Consider the following 25,553-nt stretch of genomic DNA (forward strand, 5'->3'; position numbering starts at 1 on the left):
TGACCAAAATGCCAAAGTTCTCAGTGCTAAGAGAATAAATGAAAATGATCATCAGGAAGAAAAATTGCACACGTCAAAGGAAGTCTGGTCCAATATCCCCAGTGAGTGTTTCTAAAGAATTCGCAAATAAGCTCCAAAAAAGTAGCTTGCTTTTGTTATCTGCCAAGCTAAGAGAGTGTCAGTTTGGTGACCGCTAAAACTGGAGGTAACAAAATCTAATCACATTGATGCCAGAAAAAGGAGACCTTTTTTACACCTTACCTCTTCTGCTTTACTATCTCCTTTCAACTCTGGAGCCACCAGAAGCAGGCTAGTTAATTAGGAAAGGGTAATAGAAGAACTAGACAGGTAAGAGGGATGAAGTTGGCACAGTTACTTTTCCTTCCAAAACACTTGGCAGCAGGCTTGAGCTAGACTAGGTAAGAAAATTTAATTTGAAGCTTGGAAATTGGTCATTACCATGGACTGGATACACTGATTACATAGCAATGTTCTTGTGACTGAAAATGATGAGAGGACTTTTTATTACTGAAAGGAATTACAGTCATTCTTAGATTTGGCCTAGATTTTACCACAGTAGCAAGTGTCCAAGAGCAAGTTCATAAGGGCAACTATAGTAAAGGTAAAGTAGTACAGTGTGATTATTTGTTTGACTCACTGTGACATATGTACCTGGAATTAGTAATTGCATGCCAAATCAATAACTTTAATTAAAACAGTGTAAATTTGGGTAAACAATGGCTATTAATTTAATTTCTACATTTTATTTACATCTAATACTGGTAAGATTATTTATAACTGAACCTAAATAACAGATACACAGTAATTAACCATCTTTGAATTCACCAATAGAAACATAATTTTATAACTTATTTGCAAAGCATTCTGAACAATAAATTGCTATTTTTTTTAAAGTTCTGAAACATTTGGTAACCATAAATATTACACATTGATTTATAACTTCCATTTATCTGTATAAAATAATCCATATATCATTTATCCAGAGTGATTTTTAAATTTCTCAGAATGTCTCAACTCACATTTACGCTAGGAGAACTAACTCTAAGGAGATGCAAATAAGAAAGTATTTATTTTTTCCTGTATTCAGGAACTTTCGCCCCCATATAAAGAATTTCCAAAATGTACTTGGCAGATAATCCCACTGCTGACACTGACACTTTTCTGCATGTTTTTCAGAGTCTGTAAATATTTCTCTGAATGGGATTTTAGAAATAATTATTCCACCTGAATAAATATACCCTAGGGCTGTTCAAATATCTAAATATTTTGGGCAAAAACGTTTGCAAGAAAACTATATATACACATTCTGTACTCTGAATGAAAAAAATAATAAATAAACAAAAATTAAAATGATGGTATTACATATTTCATAAAATAAAAGGAAATGGCAGAGTATTTCCTGGAAAATAAAATACTCATTCAGAAGGCATTGTATCTTCAAGTAGTGGACATTGTAGTGGGAATGATAGACACATTAATGTCTATCATTATCTATTTATAATGTCTATAAATATCTATTTAGTAGAATAAGTGCTATATTCAGATGTGCAAAATCTTTGGGGACTGTAAGGGAAATTTGGGGAATGTAAGAAATAAAGAAAGAAAAGATCATGTTTAATAAAAGACATTTGTTCAAGACTTTATGAGGTAAAGATGCCCTAATTAAGATAGAAGAGAAAGACATTATAAAATATAAATAAGTCAATAAATAAGTCAATAAAGAATAAACAAATAATTAAATGGGCATCTTGACTTTAATTAGGGAAATTTTGATAACATCAAATGTGTGTGTGATGTTTGAGTGTGGGGAAGATACAGAATAGAAATCAAGTTTGACACCAGACTGTCATAGACTTTGTAGGAGTTTTCTACTTTATCATGTGAGACAATCAGCTAAATTTTTTTCAGCAGATAACTGGAACCACTATGAAAAAGTGACTGCAGAGGTAAACGAGTGGAAAGCAATCTCAGTTAGCTGACTATTGGGAAAGCCTACATGAAAGACCACTGAGAAATAATAATATTATGGCTAAAAATGGATAAACTTGCGAGATACTTGATTGGTGGCATTGATAGGATTTAGAAACTAAGGAGACATGTAAATTAGAAGAAAGTAATGGAGAAAATTAAGACTCCAAATTCTTGTTAAAAACCAGGACAAGGGAATTAAATAATAAAGACAAATCTCTCATTCTCACATTATTTAAAATATTCTTTAATCTCCTCAGATTGAAGTGCCATCACCCCTTCTCATATTTTCTTTTATTTCAAATTGTCAGTTGGTTGAAAGAAATATTCTCATCCCTCACTACCAGGTGACAAACACATTTTCTTCATTATTCTCCTTAGCCTCACTTATTACCCAGGAAGAGGCACTCACTGACTCTAATTCCTCTATCGATATTCTTAGGTCATTTCTCTGCCTGTCTTCATTATCTACTTACTTCTAGGTCATTAATCTCATCCTTTCTACAAATGCCACCCTATCATTAAAATATGTTTGGCTCTCTCCCTTCTGAAGACTTGGGAGACATCCCATGTACTTTTTGCCTTACCTCCCTATTTCACTTCAGAGCAAAAATTTTTCAACAAGTTGTCTGTATTCATTGTCTAAATATTTTCATGATCATTGTTTCTCACCTTTAAAATCTGGTTTCTATCTTCAGAACTGTGATCATAATCCCCAAGTTACAAAATCCAAAGAATGCATTTCAGTTTGATGTATTAATACATTCAATGCATATTGCTATGTATCCCTTCCAATTAAAAAACAAAGAAACAAACAACTATTGGCCTTACTGACACTAAATATGTTTTTTGAAGTTTTGCAGGAAATATTAGTCTGACCCGAATTCTGTTCGCTATAGTCATTCTTTAATTTTGGTATTTATTAGTCCAGGCCTACTTTTCCCCCCCTTCCTGCTCTCTCTGTCATTACATGATGATGTAAAACATTGTCTTTGAACCAAAACTCAACTGGATATTTATATTCAGCACATGGTGTATTAAATAAAACATCAATTATTTTTGTGGAGAATTAACTCTCCACCACCGATTCTCCATTCCTCTTGAGGAAGATTCCCGAATATGTAGTGATGACAATTCAGTGATCCTCCTACCACCTAGAAAGGCAAAGTGGGTAAATCCACTTTGTACCTGCTCACTACTACCTGACACAGAGGTTTTTGCCCCTGGATTGCCCAATCAGACATTTCCTTTTGGAGCTTTTAATCTGGAGTTAGGAAAGTAGACACGGATCTTAACTAATGTTCAGTGGTTATATTGGAGATGTTTAGACAGATTGCTCATGATGCCAAGCTCGCTAGGAGTTCTGGGTTCCTGTCTACTTTGTAAGCCTGAAACACGTCATAGCATTTCACTAGTTCTGTGAAAATAAATGTCATTATAAGAATGCACCTTTTCACCTAGGACAGAGACCATTTCTTTGCTTGCTAGAAGAATTACCATAATATACAAAGGACAGTGTATGTAAAAATGTAGACATTTGGCTTCCCTTCAAAATTAGAGGATCTGACAGTTCCCTAGTGTTGAAGACCAGCTGGCTCCATTAAGTGAAACACGTGACCTCCAGTTCTAAACCAGCCCTACTATTCTTACATTTGGAAAGCTTTACTTGCTTTTGTTATCCAACAACCAGGGTGGTATTTGCTTTGTGAACTACAGTTTGTACTTTTCCTTAAGACATCTCCTTCATTCTCACTGCTTTGTGTGTCATGTGTGTGTTAGAGCTGTAAAATCTAATACATTGTATACAGAACATATTTTTGAGCTTCAGATCTATTTTTACAATTGCCTTTTATATATCATTTTCAGGGACCTAATATTAAAGATGATCAAAACTGAGATCATCACTCACTCAAAAATATCCCTACTCTTCTTTCTATTTTCACTTATTGCTTAAATGTAAACATATACAGAGTTAGAAATATGGAATATCACTGACTTCCTCAATTGTATGCCTAATTAATAATTGACAACCTCTCAATTCCATATACAAAGTCTCTCATGTTTGTTTATTCTTCCTCTTTATCCCCTCAGCCTGGTTCAGGCCAAAATCATTTCTTATGTAAAAATTGCATTTTAGGGAATCCCTGGTTGGCTCAGTGGTTTGGCACCTGCCTTTGGCCCAGGGTGTGTGTGATCCTGGAGTCCCGGGATAGAGTCCCACATCAGGTTCCCTGCATGGAGCCTGCTTCTCCCTCTGCCTGTGTCTCTGCCTCTCTCTCTGTGTGTCTCTCATGAATAAATAAATAAAATCTTAAAAAAAATAAAAATTGCATTTTAGCTCCCACGTGGAAACTTGATTTCCAGAAATATGTTTTCTGCATCATGCTTAGATAACTTTGAAGGTAAGGGAAATCTAACTAATACCCCATTACTAACTTCTCTTTTTAAAATAATATCTAAAATTTGTAGGGCGCCTGGGTGGCTCAGTGGGTTAAGCATCTGCCCTGGTCATGATTCCAGGGCCCTGGGATTGAGCCCTGTATCAGGCTCCTTGCTCAGTGGGGAGCCTGCTTCTCCCACACCCTCTGCCTGCTGCTTTCCCTGCTTGTGCTCTCTCTGTGTGTCAAGTAAATAAATAAAATCATTAAAAATAAAATAAAATAATATCTAAAGTTCTTAACATTGCTTAAACATCCTTATCTGCTTCATCCTATCATACTATTTTAAATTTTATATATCCAGATATAACATATAGATACAGTTGGATGTTTGTATATGGAACCCAGACAAATGGATACAATCTTTATTTCTAAATCACTCAGGACTGAAGAAGTAAATTAAATTTGATTGTGGCATGCAGGGTATTATTTCAGGTAAAGGAGAAGAAGCTGTTCATGTACCCTCAAGATATTGTAAATAGGTGCTTAGAAGTATAAACATATGTACCTGAATAGACAAAATCCAAGAAGAGCCTCCAAAGTATTCACTAATCTAAAGTTCAAGAGAGAGAGAATCTTGCTGGAAATCAGTGAGATATTAACTAAACTAACATTTTGAGACTTGCAGTGTACAACATATATAACACTTGCCTAGATCCCTGGCATCAAGGAGCTTAAAACTTAACAGCAGATATAAGGAATTATTTAAAAATCCACAGAAGTATGATAAAGGCTATATGATTTGGAAAAGACAGGTACCTAAGGAGTATATATCACTTTATTTTGCCATATCAACCTTGAATATTTCCTTACCCAACAGTTTTAGGTATCTTTTCCCAAAGTGTGACACCAATAGGATGAAGTTATGTAAGATAATTTTTAGATGCTACATGCTACCATAATGACCCATTTCTGTGCACAGTATCACTGAGCTTGGCATGGACCCAGAGAGACATAGATTAGAAAGATCTGAGATCAAAAAATAATAAGGGATGAAAATATTCCAGATATTTTAAGTCATATTAAAACTTTGAATTTACCCTGAGTGATATGAGGAACCATTGAAGTTTATTGCAGAGGATTGTCATGCTGTAGATTATAAATTCAAAAGAACATTATGTCAGATATTGATAATAAATTGTGGAAACCATGGAGGGGGATAAATAGATCTAAGAAGATCTTAGATCTATTTATCTAGATCTTCTGCTGTGAGAAGGCATTTCAGATCCCTGAAATGAAGGTGATGGTGGCTCAAATAAGGAGTAGCAGTTGATAGAATGAGAAATGTGGATTCTGGACGTACATATTTTTTCCTTTAGAATAATATATTTTTTAACTTTTTATTTTCCATGTTTTCCCCTAAAAAGACATTTTCTTTAACCAAAACTGAAAAATCAGAATAATGAAATTAACTTTGATACTGTATTTTTATATCTGCATATATTTTGGAGGTGGAACCAACAAGATTTCTTGCCTATTAAAAGTGTTTATAAATGGGAGTGCTTCCGTTAAGTGTCCAACTCTTGATCTCAGCTCAGGTATTTTTTTTTAAGAGATTATTTATTTATTTGAGAGAGAGAATGCATGGGGAGTAGAGGCAGGGCAAGATGGAGAAGCAGATCCCTGCTAAGCAGGAAGCCCAATGTGGGGCTTATCCCAGGACCCTGAAATCATGACCTGAGCTGAAAGCATATGCTTAACTGACTCGGCCACCCAGGTGTCCCTCAGCTCAGGTCTTGATCTCAAGGTTCTGAGTTCAAGCTCCAACTTGGGCTCCACACTGGGTGTGGTGCCAACATAAAAAAATAAAAGAGAAAAGAAAAGAGACAGAAAAAAATCTATTTATAAGAAAAAAGGATTGAGGATGATTATAATGTATTTGCTCTAAACTCATGGAAGGTAGAGTTGGCACTGATGAAAATGGGAAACTTATGGGTGGAGTAGGTCTTGGGTGTGGGGAAAAATCAGTTCATTGTTGAACATGGAAAATTTGAAAAGTCTTTTCACATCCCAGTAGAAATATCAAGTAGGCTATTTGATACCTTACCTTTTCGAGACAGGTCTGGAAAGTTGTTTCTGGAAAGAAATTAAGATTAGTCCTCCTGCCTAGGGAAAAAGTGAGATAATGGTGAACAAAGCAGGAAAGCCACTTAATGTTAGAGATAAAGGTAATCGGTTAGTCTCATGACAGATAATCTCTATTTTGATAAGGAAATTGTCACAGAATACATTTTTAGAAGTAGGTTTGGTAGTAAATGAATGCTCACGATTTTGAATAGTTTATAAAGGGGAAAAGGAAAAATCACAAATATGGACACCTTTAATTTTTTAGAGATGCATTGGAAAGAAGAGAATGGAGGCTAAGAGTGGGCAGTCAGAACTGAATATTCTTGTTCAAGCGATATACCTATGTATACAGGTTGGGTAGAATAGAAAGAGAAGAACAGAGGAAAATAGAAACATGACAGAAAGAAGGGTAAAAAACAGGAAGAAGACAGAACATATGAGCATAAAACTAGTGTACTGGAGATATGCAGGGAGATCCAAGGCGCATGTTCAGAGAAGTATGGAGTCCTATGTTTCAATAGTAGAACAGTTCAGACTGTTAACATTGTCTAGATTGCATCCCAGGGAATCAGGTGTTGAAATGGACATGAAGCTTATTGAACTGAAGGATGCTCATTTCAGGAAATAGATTTAAGGATATTTGACAGGGGCAGTATTCAAAAACGAGTGAGTAAGAGGCAGTTTCAATTCTGCATGACTAATTTACTTAAAATATTGTCCTTGATGGTAAAGAGCCTAAAATTGTACATCTACTTTTTCATTTTTTCCCTTTTACTTCACCTTGCAGAATATTTTCCCTTACATGTAAAGTGATTTTTCCTTCCTGGACTATTGAAAAATCCTCAGTTTCTATTTATTTGTTTCATTTCCAAGTGAAATTTATTTGTATTCTTTATAGCCACTGTGAGTCGATAAATAGAAGCAAGTTTCAAGGTATTCTCATCTCAGCTAACAAGTAACTCTTTGGGTAAAACTATAAAAGTGCCCACCTCTTATCTTTATAAATTTGCATGCATTATGTTTACATGATAAGCTCTGATAAGTCAACAACCCGTTAAAATTTCTAAATCTTATCAAAGCTCTTTCAAGTTATTGAGTCTCCTAACTCCTAAGAAGAAAAACAAACAAACAAACAAACAAACCAAAAACCCAAAATGTAGATTCTATTGATGTACTGCTAGCCTTACATGTCAGTGAAAGGATTTCTAATCTGGGTATTTTATTTCAAAATAAACTTTTTGTGTGTGTCATGTTTTCTTCCCACTGGTAATCTTAGACTGGTATCTTCATCTGCCATGAGTAAAAATGCTGTTATTTGCTAGCACATCATTAATGTCCAGCAGGAGTATAACAAATTACACCTTTTCTCTGCAATTTTACTCTAGCACTATTTTTTTTTGTTGTTGTTGTTAAAATGTATGAAACTAGACTTCCACTTGGCACAAGAGCACAGAGATATTTGATAACTGTCAAGGACACTAATACATTCGCAATTGTGGTTATCATATTATTTTTGGTCTGCTTGTAGAACGGGCCAACAAAAGAATTCCCAGTTGAAAGTGGGGCAAAGTTAGAATATGTATAGAAATATGGCATGGCCCATTTGTGAATATATTTACTAAAAACAGTGCAATTTAGCCATTTCCCAACATAGAGTGCTGGAGTCCAGTATTGTTAAATTATTCAACTGAATATTCATAGTAGACATAATCAAGGTGATGTGGGTCATAAGACATTTTTTACATCCTTGCAGGTGTCCTTACAAGGAAGGTTTTGTTTGTTTTTGTTTTTGGCCATAACTTGCAGGGAATGGGAGTATACATGAACAATTTATTACAGTATATTTTCTCTGTAGGTCATAAGAATCAGGAATTGGGAAAAGCTATCAGGCATAATACCTGAGTTATAACAAATAATTTTGGTCATATTAAATATACTAACACTCCATCTCCACTCTCTTAAGGTGTTAAATGATAGAAATTTTGTGGGAAGCCTAATGAATGTCAACTTTTCTTTTATTATATTTCAAAATGCTTTCAAATCAATTGCCTCATTTTATCCTCAGAATAACTATGAGCTAATTAATGTTCACATGCTTTCATTCTCTCTCTAACCTTTTACATATGGTCCATATGGTTAATCACCAATTTTTATCACTTAATTCAACAATAAGACAGCCTGATCATATTTTTACTCAGAAAATATCCCAACAGTCTCACTTAATTTTGCAAGCATGAAATCTGGTTGAGATAGCTTTGGTGCTTCCTGGGAAACCCAATGTATCATGCATTTTTGATATATGGATAGTCTGTAGTATGAAATATATAAAATTTGATCAAAAGGTATTCAGCCTTTCTAGAAAAGCTTCCAACTGAGATAAGCAATCTCATTGTACTTTAGTATAGTATTTATTATATTATTTTGTATACTTGTTTACTTTTCTATCATAACAATTGATACTGATTTCTTAAAAGCAGAAAATATGCCTTCTAAAACTTTCTTTGTGTGGAGCAAGACCTATGGCACCTTTTGATACTCAATAAATTTTCATACATGCATGATTGGAACTCTCTCCTTTTCACTCATGTCTCCCAAAGATTTCTTAATTGTCTGGAGAACCATTTTGGGAATTCAGGTGACCCAAGAATCTTGAGATGTATCCTAAAGGCAATTAAAAACCTGGAAAGAAGGGCACCTGGGTGGCTTAGTGGTTGAGCATCTGCCTTTGGCTCAGGTCATGATGCCAGGATCCTGGGATTGAGTTCTGCATCGGGCTCCCTACAGGGAGCCTGCTTCTCCCTCCACCTATGTCTCTGTGTCTCTGATGAATAAAAATAAAATCTTTTTTAAAAATCTGGAAAGAAGATAATGGGAGAGAATTACCATGCTTTCATTCTAGGAAACACTTGGAAAGCTTTATTAATTCTTCCATCTTTTCTCTACTTCCAAACACCACAATTGCCCTGCTTAGGTAATGATGCCTTCATTAACAAAGATTATACCATATTCACAAGCCTTAGTTGCCAGACATAATGTTCTTGAATTGTGCTTGTTACTCAAACTTGCTTCCTAGCAAAGGCGCCAAGATCTTCTGTTGCTCAATTCTTCCTTGCTTATACTAATTTATATCTATGTTTACTCTGAATATTTCATATCTTGTATTTAGATCATAGTCTATAACTCTTGCATATAGTCCATGCTCCCTGTTTAGATTATATTCCACTTAGCACGAGCTTTAGAATCTTTTTTTCAACTTTTATAATGATGTGTTATAAGCATATTTCAACCCCTAGATTTTCTCAGTATTTTAACTTGTATTCCTGATGACTTGTGATTTGTAGTTCAGAAGCTTTAAAGGGTCTGTAAATAATTTAGTAAGATATTTTTCATTTGAAGAATTGCTTGATTTATTTTAAATTTGTGTTACATTTAAAGAAAACATCATATGTTATCGAGGGAATATTCTGTCAAATATATTTTAGAAATTATATTTTGGCCACTAGAACTGCTGATTTTTAGTATTATATATTATTAAAGAATAACAAAGCAAAAATACAAAAAATTATTTTTTAAAATGTAGGGACTCTAGAAATGGTACACAAATCAGTAGTTAAAAGCTATTTAGGGTGGGAAAGAGTCATAGGCGAAGAACAGAGGACAGTTTAAGGGGATCAAAATATTCTGTATGCTGCAGTATTGTGGATACTTGATGTTATGCATTTAGATCTTTACTGCACAGATTGAACCTCATCATATGCAGATCTAAACATTTATTTGGGAGACTGGGCGATACCAGAATGGAGCATTGAATATGATGAAACAGTCTAGTGGTATTACAGGTGTATGAAATAACACCGGTACATGAGGGAGAGATGCAAATGATACTGACCTAAGTAGCTTTGGAAATAGCATATTCTGTAAGAATAAAGTCAAAAGGAACCGAACATAAGAATCCTACTTTAATGGATAAAATTGTTTCTCATGGGGTTTTGGTTAAAAACTCTGAAGCCACTATATGTGTATACTGGAACTAAACAATTAAGTAAATGAATGACAGATGGTAGGAGCTTGGACATATGGGTGATTGTAGGACTTGGGCAGGAAATACATAATATGAACTTGGAGCATCTTGTCATGCCAGGAAGCAGAGATGTACTCAACAGCAACAACAACCGCAGCACACAATAATGAGTTTATGTCAAATATCAGAGCTAACTGAAAAAACTACCAGTGGACAAAACTAGGAAAATTTGTGCAAACAAAATAAATCCAGAATATTAGATTTTACCGAAAGAATTCATGCATCTATACTTACATACATCAATGATAAAAATAAATAAATGCATGAAGTAGAATATACAAATCACCTGTGAAAATTGTAATTTTTGAGGATATTTTATCTTCAAGGAGGTGATTCATAACTCCTCACTCCTTAAGTGTGAGGCTTTTTTCCAAAGAGCATAGTATGAAACTGGAAACAACAGCATAGCTTTACAGTAAAGAAACCTAACAAACACTATTTCAGCCAGATGACCAAGGTTAATATCAACAGTGATCAGTCATGTTGACAGGTTGTACTCTTGTTGTGATGGTGATACTTGTCGTCTGTAGTATTCCTCCTCAAACCCATAACCCACATCTAATCTTAAGAAAAATAACAGGTACATCCCAGCTGAGGAATATTCTATAAAATACATGACTTTTGAAGTTGTATTTTTCCTGACAAACAGTATTGACAAAGATATGCATGAGCTTTTGATCCATTTTTAAAATCTCTTCTTTCATTAGGTTTTATAACACTCTGTTATCTTCCTTTAGGAAGAAGTTATGGGTAGTGTTTTGATAGTTTTCCTCTAAACAGTAGCTTAGATTTAGATATAATTGCTCATATTCAGAATCATCTGCCCACTGGCATTTTATTTCATGTATAAAACTCAATTTTTCACTTTATATATTTCTTCATTCTTCCATTGACATACTCCTTCTGTTTTTCTATTTTTTATTCCTCTATTAATTAATCTAACAGATTTTTTATTTAATATTCAATATATCAGGAGATTTTCTGTGCAAGAAGGAGATAAAAATTAACAAATAAGACTAATTTTTGCCATCTTGGGGTTTATTTCCGTATGAGGTCTGGTGGGGATACAATAACAAAATTAGATTATACTATAATTTCAATGACAATAAATGTGATAATTTAAGAATGAGTTAAAAGTTGGGGATGTGAATTGGTTTTAATTTAAAATAAATTATATGGGCAGCCTGAATGGCTCAGCAATTTAGCGCCGCCTTCAGCTCAGGGCCTGATCCTGGAGACCCGGATCGAGTCCTCGTCAGGCTCCCTGCATGGATCCTGCTTCTCCCTCTGCCTGTGTCTCTGCCTCTCTCTCTCTCTCTCTCTCTCTCTCTCTCTCTCTGTGTCTCTCATGAATAAATAAATAAAATCTTAAAAAAACTAAATAAAATATAATAGAAGGTAAAGGATTAAAATGTGTGATCCACATGGAATCACTCTGCCCTTCCAGGTTTACATATGTGTGAAAATCTCTGCTTTAGTTCATGAAGGCATTCAATACAGGGGAAATAGAAAAATACAAGGGCACAAGATGAGAGCCATATGATGCATCTAAATAAAGGTGCTATCATTTTACATATATGATACTGACATAGCTTTTGACTAATTTCATAATTTCAAACTTTATACCATATAATGGCCCCTAATCACTAATTATTGACTAGGTTAATATGTACACCAATGAATAATAGTCAAAAGAATGAAGAAGAAGCTTCCAATGACATATTAAATCTATTCATAATGAATAAGTGAAAAATAATCTCAAAGCTAAAATGTATGTATAAATACCAAATGAAGATAGGAGAGTTTAGTACACAGAATAAGTACAATCAATTTTTATACGCTTTTCAGAAATAGGTTTTAAACTTCTATAAACCACTGTGGTGATTGGAAGATCACTTAGCAAATAATATTTCTGTTATTAAATCTAAGAAGATGTTTCATCCATTCTCACAAATTTTCCAATGTTTATTTTAGTTTACCCTATTATTATAAAATATTTCTTATAATGTCCTTTAGATATTGGTGCATAAAATGCTACCAATTATTAGCTTACAATGTATACTGCTGAATTTTCACAACATCAAATTTTATTTTGCCATTTTGAATTAATATTTTTACCCTAAACCTGTGAGAAATAAGTTGGATTGGTCAATCTTTGAAGTCAGGACCTCAAATTGAAGAACAGTAAAATCCCAGTCTTTGAAATACAAAAAGCCTTTTAACAGAAGAATGTCATCAGTGTTCCATGGACCTTTGAAAATTATTTGTGGAAGTTAATATGAATAAATGATTTCTTCAATGTTAGAGTTTATTTTTCACTTTATTCACAAAAATGAAATAAAATAAAATATATCCCTGGAATACTGCCCTTTCTTGCCGCTATCTGGCAATAAAGAAGATGATGGCTTGTTTAAAGCTTAGAGAATACAGTAGATGGTAGAAGAGAAAGCAAGAACAGGACAAAAAATATCCCAGTAGGGTGGATTTTGATCAGCATATTTTCTCTTAAATAACTTTTCATAATTTATTAGATGGTAAAAGCTATTCTGAGATTCCAGAACAGAATGAGTTGCAAATGAAGGACCACATTTGGAAATATTTAAGCCTTTTGTCCTTCCATGTTACATTTTATCATCGTCACTCACAAAGCTGGCACCATAGTCTTCAGTTCCACTCTTTTTTTCTCTGCAACAAATACTATTACGTGGAAACCACAGAAATAGAGTTAAAATGAATGTGCAAAATGTGCAGACTAATCATTCCATTTCAAAAATTCAGGATTGAGTATTGCACAAAATACTTTTTCATTATTTCTAATATTTACTAGCAAAAATATCTCACAAACATAAAATATTTAGCCAAGCATGTTAGTTTTTCAAAATATACCACAGTTCAGTAACATATCTCAACATCAATAAACTGACTTTCTAGGAAAATATATATGATTTAATGTTAATTACATTATAATTAAAAAAATATATTATGTATACTGCTTAGTATGTATAATTGGCTCACCATATACAATTGTATTGATGAAATAGGCATTTGTGGGGAGAACATTGGAATTTGTCTCTCTCCTTCCTAAACAATACATGTTTATTGATAACCAATTTTATCATTAATTGGTGCTCTTAACATTATTTACTAAAATTGAAATTCAAATAAGTGAAATTAGAACTTTTTTATATTGTCTTTTGAACTGAATATCATTATGATTATTGACGAGATTCCACTGAGAGTAGTATTTACCATCTTAATAAAAGTGGTAACACATAGAAGGACAATGCAATAAATAATTTGTGAAAGTTGAAATGTAAATGCTATAGTAGAGCTGACAAAGGGAGAGATTATTTCCAACTAAGATACTTTAAGTATGCCCTATGCAAGATTTGGATCTGAGCTTCATCATAAATATATGGTTTATTGGTTCAGACTTCATTGCATATATAGAAATCAATAATTTAATTAGGCAAGGATATGTATAAGCATTAAGAGACTTACAAATTGGAATAATTTTGGAATAGCTTCAGGTATGGGTTCTAGGCTTAACTTCTGAGACTGCTTCTGAATTATCAGAAGTTACCATCTGATTGAAAGGAAATGTTTATTTTCTAAGAATTTATTGCTTTGTTCCAAACCCATCTGGGTGTATTTCATGTTTCTCCAATTAATGTCTGCTGTAGAATTCATGGAGCATACATATCTGCAGTAGATAGTTCGGACACAGATGTAGACCAAAATAAAAAAATCTATTTGCACTGCATTCTAGAACAGCTGGAGAACTTTTCTTGCCCAGGATACCTTTTTATGCTGAGAGTTATTAGTGGTCATTGTATTAATGAAGAGCAGTGCACTCAGATGTGGTGCATGTTTTCTCCAAAGCCTAAAGAGACTCAGTCTTGCCCTATTTTCTTATTAGTTCAGATCTCAAGGCATAGCTATCTGTTATTCACTTTGGAGAAGTATGCTAACATGTCCCTAACCTTGCAACACAGACATCTCAGGAGCATGGGGACACCTTCGAATTTTCATTAGTGATCTGGGCCAATATAGTGAATGTCCATGCATATTAATTATAAGCAGAATGGGAGTGTTTGACATAGCCCCAAGAAAAATTGTTATAACTTTGAATAAAGGGACTCTGCCGTCCTTGTCATGGGAATGCAAATAGCTTCTGCTTTTCTTAGTTTTATTCGCAGAGATAAATCATTTACAAAGTCATTGGTTATTAAACAGATACCAGGGATGTGTTGGTTTGTCTAACTGTCCCACTCAAAGAGTCTATATCTGAAACATCAGTTGCAACTGGAATCATGGCCCCATACAGCTTACAATAATCCACTATAATCCTTTAAGATGCATCTGTCTTCAGGAAAATCATAAAAGGATAATTAAGTGAGAAAGTAAAAGAAATCTTTTACCTTGATTTCTTTCAAATGTGTAAGGTACTAATAAATAAGGCTATTCCAAAAGGTCTTTACTGTCTTGTTCAATAGTAAAATGTCACTCCAAAAATTTCCCCGTGGCTTTTCTAATCATATTCAGCTTCCCAGCTAAAACTTCCTTAGATATATAGTATAAGAGGCTGAGGAAGTCTGCAATTTAAAGCAAAATATACCAAAAAATAATATTAGAGAAAAGAATCATAAAGAATATGTTCACTTGTTCCTCATATTCATAACAAAATTTCCAGTGTTAGAGAACAGAAAAAAAATGGAAGGAAATAAATTAATGAAAATAATAGAATAGTTTTTTTTTTCTCAATCAGGTGATAGTCATTATTCTTCTGCTTGACAGGACTAAAGGACTGCGAAGCTTGTTAAAAGCAAATTAACTTAGAGATAGATATGTTTTGCTAAAATATCAGAATCCTAAATACAAAAGAAGATTGTAAAATCATCCAGACAGAAAAGTGGTTTGGTTACAAAATAAGAAAGATTAGATTTGAATTAGACTTATATTTGTATGCTTATAAACTAGAAAATATTAAACCTCTTAAATTTCGAAAAAGATTTGTCCCCAAAGTTGAATTAAAGTATATACTTAAATATTTTAATTAAAATATAAATCTGGTGTGAGAAATAAAATCTGGTATAAGAGAAAGAAAATAAAGACAAAAATTTTAGACAAGCATTTATACATTCTTCTATGAGAACACAAAATTGAAAAAAAATTGGAATATTCCCGCAACTACTACAGCTAAGGACATTACGTATCTCACTCAGAGGAAAGAAAGATGCCCTGCATTCAGATATAATCTTAAAAAAATATTTGTCTACCATGTTGCCATTTATTTTCTATTGTTCTTCTTTTCCCATTTTCCTTAGAATTAATTTAAATATTTGTGATATTCCCTTTTGAATCTCTACAGTTTTGAAGCTGTAAATAGTGGTAGCTCTAGATATTCTAATATGTACCCTTAACTTCTCAAGGTTGTCCTTCACATAGTAGAAAATCATTTTATGTATTATGTAAGAAGTATTCCCTTTATCCTTACCCATACTTTGTGTCATCATTGTCATATTTTGCTTACAAAAGTAATAAATTCTACATTACATTGTTTTTCCTCAATGAAATGTCCTTTAAATCGTTACTAATATTGAAAGAATATTTACAGTATGTTAATCGTTCCATTGCTTTTCATTCCTTCATAGATTTAAGTTCTTTTGGAAGTGTAAATTCCCCTGCAGAACTCTGCAAATGAAAATATGTTTTCCTTCTGAATTTTTCTGAATTGATAGAAGGACTATCAAGATTCCCAGGCAGATCCACCCACTATAACTAAACAAGTTGTGTTGCTTCCAAAATGTACTTCTTTTGTGTCTTGTATCTTGATTCACCTTTCTTGGCTCCAGCAATAAATCTAACCAGGCAGGGAAGATCATTTTTTCTTGTTGACTCTTTCTGACTCTGTTTGGTTTCTTAGCCAAGTCTGATTACATTTTGTAAATGAGCATCATTTTGTTTCCTCTTTAGCAGCAACATTGGGAGGTTGGCTTTGATTATATTATCTGACCATATGGTCTTTTTCAAGTGATGGAAAACACTGGTTGTATCTTTCTGTTTATCCCTTGTGTTTGCTTGTGTTGAGGACTGTTATGTTTTGATTTTTAGAAACTACTCACTTTGCCAATAGATCACAAGAATATGATTTTAAAAGATAGACGGCTGATCTCTAATGCAAAGATGATAAAGTGCGCATATTACATATTAAATCAATGATATGTATAATCCAATGATCAGATAAAACTCTTAAAGTTTGTTTTGTTTGCACATTCTGTGAACTTGAATTACTTTAACAAAATTAAATTAAAAATCACTCGAATGAAGATCAGTTCTTGCTTCAATTGACATCTCAAGATTATTCATGTTTACCTGACCATTCCAACCTAAAAGTGATGCAGCTGATTGCTGATTTTGTTTGAAATACAGCAAATGTTTCTTGTATTAACATTTGACCAATGGCCAAAATTGAAAAACCAGCTATTGGTTCTTTATATTTCTTTGTGGTGAGTGTGTGTGAAACTAATTTTCGAAATGCATTTTCCTCTTCAAAAAGAAGATAATTAGTTTTTATTATAAGTTTGCTTCTCATTGTAGCTCTTTTGTGTCTATGACTGGCTCCTTTTTAAGACTTTTGGAGATTAATTGGTCATATGAATCTTTCATTTGTGTGTACTATAGAGTTATCTAATTGGAATAGATCTACCATAAAGGGGTTGAAATGTATGCAAAGTTTTAAAGATTGGAACCATTTTTGCATGGTGTAGAGAGCAGAGAGCTCTGACTTAAAAAGAAAAAAAGGGCTTTTTTTTTGGTTTGGATGAAAATTGTATGAATGAGTCTAAATTAGTGTCAGAATTAAATGTACATGAAATGAAAAAGAGTACTTCTGGCTTGTAAAGTGCTCTTTGCCTGACTTAGATATCAGACGGGTTCTAATTGCATGGTTTTTGCTCATTTCTCTTGAAAAAAGCAAGACAGCCACACAGAAATACACAATGTCTAGGCAAGATGTTTGTAATAACTCTCTGGGCCTGTAAAAATTGTTAAACTTTATCTTGATCCAAAATCTCTAGACTGGTGCTTTGATGAACAACACAAATGAAATAGGAAGACATATCTTCTAACCCTAAACCTCTTATCCTAAATTTCTCTGGCTTTTAAGCTCTATACACAGAGTGAAATGCCTGCTCAGGGCTTAGTCTCAGATAAAATAGACTATGAACTGCTACAGAAAATAGCCATCTTCAAATTTCTTCTAGCTTACCTGAGTAGTTCATAAGATTTGTTTTGTGTGTGTGTGAAATATTTTTTTTAGGACTTCAATTTTATTATTCTAATTATCATTACTATTATTAATAATATAACTCATTGGGATATTTTCTGACTAAACAACAGTACAACTCAAAAGGTAATGGTACAGTTGCTAAGAGTAGATCTTAAAAATTCTTATCACAAGAAAAAAATTCTAAGGAGATAGATGTTAACTAAACTTACTGTGGTAATGATTTAACAATGGATATATATATATATATATATATATATATATATATACATATATATATATGATATGTTTATACCTTGGAGGACTAATACAATGTTAATATAAATTATATATATATATATAATAAATGATATCAATAAAGTGGGAAAAATGTAATGGTAGATATGTCTCCCTCCAAATCACTGCTGAAACATACTGCCTGCCAATAGCCTTAGCTTTATTATTGGAGAGGCTGTCTGGAGTAGGAATCTGTATAAAATTCCTAACTTTTTAGACAAAAGGCTCACAAGATGGGAAGATTTTTAGCCAGAGGGTAAGCTAAGGAATTCCCAGATACTTCAAAGGTACCAATGTGGGGGCCTGTTTCAAATTACTGATTTCAGTCTGGTTGGTGGATAAACTTGGCACAGAAGTGTAGCACACATATATAAACCTCTGGGGGTACAGGGGGTGGGAACCCAGTCAGGGGGATCTAATAGATGCTATCCAATCAATTCCATGCCATTCTGTAAGACAGGAATTAGAAAGAAGCATGAAGTTAGAGTAATATGGAGATTCCCAGCAAAAACAATTTTGTGTTAAGCAATAAATAATGTAATTATAAAAAATGTTTCTTTTCTTTTTGTCATATAGCTGTGGAATATGCTATTTTTTAAGATGAAAAAGGAAAAGAATCTCCCAGCATTTTGGCTTACTATAGCTGAAAACAGCATGCTAATTTTGCCATTTGGTAAAGAAAACTAATAACAGACCATACAAAAAATATGCAGGTATACCTCCTCCCCCTACATTGTAATAGAGTCACAAACATGATTTCAGTAATGCATTCTGGAACCACAGAAGCCCTGAGGTTTAGAGAGAACACAGTGTGGCCAAGGTAGAGCCTTCCTGCTGTCTTCAGGAAGGTTATTGTTGAAATATCAGGAAATGGAGTATGTTAGAGGAATTTCCAGACTTTGAATATCAGTAAGACTTTTTCTAACATGAACCAAAGACTATCACAGAATCAACCTCTGTGGTGAGTAATTCAGTTGTGGACAAACCTGGGTCATTTAGTTTTTAGCGTGCCTACAGTCTAGAATTTACACATGGCAAACTCATTCGTGTTCTCCCTATGCCTTTGGTCTCAGTCTTTCATGAGAATTGGAAGCTGGATCCAGAGGCTTGATCAGATTCAGAATGTATCTGACAAGACTGTTGGTGGTATTCTTTGCTCTTTTACCTGGTAATACATAATGGTTGTTTTTTTTTTTGTGACAGGAACAGCCACTAATGCACAAATCTAGGTCCTTTAATGCATCACTACATTGTTTTTGTTTTTAGCTGGAGTGATAATATTAGAAGATGGTTCTCCTCTTCTATTATTCAGTTATCCTGCTGTTACTTAGTGGTATAGTTGATATAGGAAAGGAGAGAAAAATCCTTGGTTTTTTCCTTCTTATTTAACAAGTTGTCTACATAATGAATTGGTGTCCTATTATCTGAGAAGGTGCTTGTTTGGCTTTCATTTCTCTTAATGTCATTATAAACTCATGAGGTTAAATACAGTTGATGAGTTTCAATTCATCGCATTTATTATTAAATTTCGAATTACTTCTTTTGACCAGTAGGAGTCACTTTAGTTTGACTCCTAAATCCTTTTGTCATGACGATTGAGTTTGATAAGTTTGATAACATCTTTAATTTCTATTTTATTTACACTCTAGAAATGTTCATTGCTACTGGGTTGATCACTAAAAACTTTGTTTTTTTTTTCTTTAATTTTAAAACTCCAAAAATCATGCTTAAATTTTTTTTATAAATAAATAGATATATGTAATGATTAAGGTTCACAAATCTGAATGCCTTTACTTTTTCTGAATTACCTGATAATACTCACTTGATTATTTTTCACATTAACTGGGGAAAAAGTGGGCTGCATTATAATTATTCTGTGCTTCATATTAACCAGAAAATTCTGATAATTTTTACCGATTTTCTCACAACTCAGTGATATTTGTATATTTTAAAAATATAAATAAAATCCTTTTTTTTGAGCTAGGAATGGGTATCAGTTTTAAGAGAAAATTTAATACCAATATTTTAATACTAATACTTTTTTAAAAATGCTGATTCTGTTCTATGGCTTTAGAAAACATGCCTTTCCAACACACAAATGTAGTCCAAATTTGTAATTCATTCAGATACTGCAGAAATGAGTAAAGTTATAGCATCCATTTTAATCAGCTGATGGCTAAGGGTAGAATAACAGCCATGATGTTCTTATGGTGTACATAATTTGGTTAAAATAAAATGTTTTCCATTTTTGCTAGAATTCAGATTGATGATATCACCATAGCTGTGTCAAATTTTCCTTTCAATCAGTTTAATTTCATGAATTCTTTCATCAAAACTCGAAATCACTTGCATTAAAGAAATGTGAATTTAAACAGTTGTTACAGAATACTTTACAAATATTGAAAGACCAATCAAAATTAACAATTTCTAAATGCATTTTAAAAATTTGAATCATTAAAAATAAAAACAATAGGACTCAGAAACAGAATGAACTTAGAAAGGTCAGGACAATTGTTACATATGAGCAAGAGTATAATCTTGAACATGTGAAAAAAAAATGTTTGAAAATTTGGTTAAGAGTGGAAGATCAGAGGTAGAGATAGGTGATTTAGTGAATTCCAGTTGGGGATGGGTTGTAATGACTGCAAAATTCTTGTCCAACTATCCACAACTTAAACTTAGGAAGGAGAGGCAATGGGGACAGAACAGAAACTTTGACAGAAAGTAAATGGAAATGTTTATTTACAGCAAATTGCCAAAATGTAAATGAATGCAGCAAACAAACAAACAAAAATATTGGTAGGGAATGAAGTAGTATCTTTTAAAGAATCTAAATTGTGGGTATATAGATCGAAAAATAAGAGAGTAAATGGAAATGAAGACAAGGAAAATGGTGACAAATTGTAGTCAACTCAATGATAGCCATTCTAGCAAATACTGGAATGGTGATTGTTAGACAACGGGGGTGGTAAAATGGCCACTTTGCTTTCCATTTCCTTTTCTTCTTTATTCCTTTTCTCATATCTATACATAAATACAGTCACGTTAAAAAAAATGCTGATATGCAGTGACCCAGCAATCTTGCTGTAAATACTGAAATTACTATGATTTGTTTCCAAATAGTTTGGCTAAAACTCAGTGGTAATTTATCAAATGGTTTTAAAAATCTTTGTGTAGTTTCAAGAAGTATCTGTTTTGCTTTGAGAGAGAAAAAAATTGTTTCAGCCTGTCTGTGGTCAAATTGATTGTCAACTTGGCCATATAGTTGTTAGTTTATGAATACATCCAAATAACTATTGTATGTTCAGTTAGCACGATTTCCTCTTTAGGAGAAAAGTTTGTAACTGGAAGAGCAGGGATTCTCTCCTACACAAAGGAAAATTTTAGGATGTACAGTTGTACTTTGCTTCCCCAAAGAAACCTGCCTTTAAAGAAATTTTTTTTAAGATTTTATTTATTCATTAGAGACACAGAGAGAGAGGCAGAGACATAGGTAGAGGGAGAAGCAGACTTTCTGAGGGGAGCCTGAAACGGGACTTGATGCCAGGACCCCAGGATCATGACCTGAGCCAAAGGCAGACACTCAACCACTGAGCTACCCAGGTGCCCCAAGAAACCTGCTTTTTTAAACAAACATAAAGCCTATAATGATTTTATAGACTATATTATTAGGAATTGTTTTCTAACTGACATGATTGAAAGTTTTAGCACACATATTAAATAATTCAAATACTGGATCTATGCATGTTTTGTTATTACACAACTGCTACCTCCATATCCTGAATTCTCATGCTTTTGCCTTTTTATGATATGTTTTGATGAATAAATTTTTCTTATAAATTCTCCCAAATAGGCAAAAATAAAAGATAAAAACCCTTGGAATATGGTTTTAATTCAAAGGAAACTGAATATAGGATTTAATGGTTTGTGTCAAGTGGGACATATCAGAAAGAACAGATAGTAATAACAGCTAATATATGTGCTGATTTTGCTGCCAGTCAAGCAGTTTTATATTTTAAACAGCTTTATTGAGATGTAATTCACAAATCATAAAATTCACCTACTTGAAGTATGCAGTGCGATGGTTTTAGCATATTCAAAGATATATGCAAACACCATTGAGTCAATTTTAGAACATTTTTATTATACATAAAGGAAACCCATATCTTTTGGCTATCATCCTTTTATTCTCTTCATTCCCTGTCCTCCATCCTAAGGAACTATTTTATGTTTTTTTTTTTTCCTCTATAAGTTTGGCTACTCTGGATAATTCATGTAAATGAAATCATAGAATACATACTTTCTGTAGCTAGTTTCTATCACTTAATACAATATTTTCAAGGTTCATCTGTGTTATAATATGTCTCAGTATTTCATTCCTTTTTCTGACTTAATAATATTATATTGTGTGTATATGCCACTTTTGTTTATTCATCCACTAATTCACGGACATTGGAATTGTTTCTCCTTTTGGTTATTAGGAATAATGTTGAACACCTTTTTTGTGGACGTGTTTTCATTTCTCTTGGATATAGTGTTGGAAGGGAAAATTGTCTCTTTGCCTGACTGCTTAACTCAGAAATCAGTCTTCTCCTGCTCTTGGACTGGGACTTAGACTCCTGGTTCTCAGGTCTTTGAACACAGATTCTAATTTATACTATATGTTCTCCTGATTCTCAGGCTCTGGACTCAGACTGGAACTGCACTACCAGCTTTCCTGGGTCTCCAACTTGTAAACAGTATATTATATTTTCAGTCTCCATAATCTTGTTAGCTAATCCTTTAGATAGATAGATAGATAGATAGATAGATAGATAGATAGATTCTTGTATTGGTTCTGCTTTTCTGAAGAACCCTCATTTATCTGGGCACTGGGGCTCCAGGATTTGTGGTATTAACTGACATACCAGGCAAGATTCTCTCTCTACCATCAATATATTTGAAGACAGGCAGGCTAAAGTGAGTTATTGTAGTATAGCACAAAAGTTAAAGATTTTTGTAATCAGATACCCTAGAAAACAACTCATAGATTTGTCCCTCAGTTTATGTGTAAGCAAGTAAATAACTACCATTGCAAAATGGAGAAAATCATCATTTTTCAAAGATTCTGTTGAGATACATACTTGTATATGATATATAATGTGGTAATTTGGTTCCAGGGATGTAGTGTTTGTTGACATAGCTCCAAACTAAATACTAAATAAACCCTTTTGACAAGATGTGTCAGAAGATTTATGATTTAAACATGTAGTTGGCAGGAAGGATTTTTGTCATATATTGACACCCATAAGAGTACTTTATTAAGTGTCAGTTTACAGAAATTCGACAACCAGGTATTCACTGTATTTCTGCTGCTTAAAAGCTTTCAACATCTTTCTCTCCATTTCTATATTTTGGGGCCGATAGGTGTTGTCACTGATTTCAATAAATAATCTATAAATTATTGTACCAGTCATGTTTCAAACTGTGCAGTGGATAATGAAACTCCATTTTTAAGTCTCAATTTTGTAATATAGGACCTGCCCTTAGGAGATAAGGTGGCAAAATGAACTGAACACTAGACAACATGAAGTGCTATAATTCTAAGAAAAGCTGTTCTGGTTCAGGGTTTGCCACATATATCACTCTATTATCTTTATTCTTTTCTACACTGTGCCCATTCACTATCTAGGATTCATTGTCTTATGAGTTGACAAGAAGTGTGGCTGCATACAAATTTTTGTGACCATGATAAATATGAAAGAAAAGATAATGATCTTGTATTTATAATGGTATGGCTTATCTTTGCATGTAAGCATGCTCATGCACATATGATTTTTCTACTAACATAGAGAGTGTAACTCTGGTATTCTTTTATTTTAAAACAATCAGTTTTCTACATTGTTTAAAGATTTTATTTTTTTAATTTTTTTTTATTTATTTATGATAGAGAGAGAGAGAGAGAGAGGCAGAGACACAGGCAGAGGGAGAAGCAGGCTCCATGCACCGGGAGCCTGATGTGGGATTCGATCCCGGGTCTCCAGGATCGCGCCCTGGGCCAAAGGCAGGCGCCAAACCGCTGCGCCACCCAGGGATCCCAGTTTTCTACATTGTTAAATAGTAATCTATCTATACACTTTCAAAGCATTCGTCATTTATTATCAAGAGTTTTTGTTTTTACAAGCTAAATTAAATTGAGGGGAAATGAAGCAAAACTGTTCTTTTGTGATTCAATTACATCAATTAATTTATGCAATGCATTGTGACTAAAGAGGTATGTATTTCAAGAGGAAAATCAATTCAAATACTACTTTATTTCTACAATTATAATTTTTTCTGTAAACCTATCAGGTTGACAGTGTGTACTTGGCATGTCTTAATGCAAAGACAAAGTAGCTCTATGTATGCGCTTTTTAGCTGGATTCAATCCAGTGAATATTGAACTCTCTAGTGGATAGGACTGATACTAAATTGGAAATTGATAAGATTTTTTTAAACTGTAGCCACTTAAAAAAATACTACTTCATTTTCCTGGTAAAAAGCGGCTAGTGTCTTTAAGCATAGTCCTAGTTTTTTGCTGATTAGGTTCACTGATTAAGTTTCTCTACCTGATTAGCTTTGCTGGGCTAAATGTAGGTCAAACTTGCACTAGAAGAACTTGTAGCATTTAACTATTATTCTAATGCAATTAGTCTATAGGGCATTATTTTATGTTCCAGAGCATGAATAACTTGAAATTATCAGAAGTAGCTATGGTTACAAAATGGTGATTAATGCTAGATACTAAAATTCCCATAGCTACATGATTCAAACAAACAAATTTCAATTTACAGAAGGTCCCAATGTCAGCATAGTTCAACAGGCATAATCTGTGGGTTTTGAAGAAGTATACTAAGGGGAGCACCTCTCTACTTGCTAGATGGGGTGCTACCCCATTCATGAATCATTTAATAAAGCCAATTAGAGCTTCAAATTTACTTAGTTGAATTTTGTTATGTAACAGATTTGGAGGCAGCAACAGGATCTGAAGCAAACATCAACAGCATGTGGGGGACAGTGAGAAACACAAACCTCGTACCTGTGAATCCTTTGAACACACTTTCTCGATGTTTACAAAAGCTATGGGTAAGTAAGCTCCTCTAAGTCTGAGCTCTGCTCGGTTTTGCGTTTGAGCTCTGGATCTATCTATATGGCTTTCCTTTACAGAGTGGGTCAGCCTGAGTGGCAGAAGGGTCTTCCTGAGCCAAGCCCCCTAGCTCTTCATGCCAAAATTACCCAGGTGAAAAATCTCAGTGTGGTTCCATGGGGGTTAGTGGTGGTGTGTGCAGGGCCTTCTTACAGTCAGGAAACAGTACTGCTAATATATTAAGGTAAATGTTTGTCTTTCTTGTGTGTGTGTGTGTGTGTGTGTGTGTGTGTGTGTATGTTTTAAAGA

The 25,553-nt window shown here is 33.5% G+C and overlaps 1 long non-coding RNA gene across 2 annotated transcripts in view; it reads left to right on the plus strand.

Moving 5' to 3' along the window:
- Nucleotides 1–25,553, plus strand: part of LOC140608045 (uncharacterized) — a 314,230-nt gene that overhangs the window by 273,841 nt on the left and 14,836 nt on the right. For both annotated transcript variants that reach the window (XR_012009992.1, XR_012009991.1), the window contains exon 2: nt 25,122–25,243. This is a non-coding gene — a long non-coding RNA (uncharacterized lncRNA). The remainder of the gene's footprint in view (nt 1–25,121; nt 25,244–25,553) is intronic.

Source organism: Canis lupus, chromosome 17 (genome assembly GCF_048164855.1).
Source record: "Canis lupus baileyi chromosome 17, mCanLup2.hap1, whole genome shotgun sequence".
Classification (NCBI taxonomy): Eukaryota; Metazoa; Chordata; class Mammalia; order Carnivora; family Canidae; genus Canis; species Canis lupus.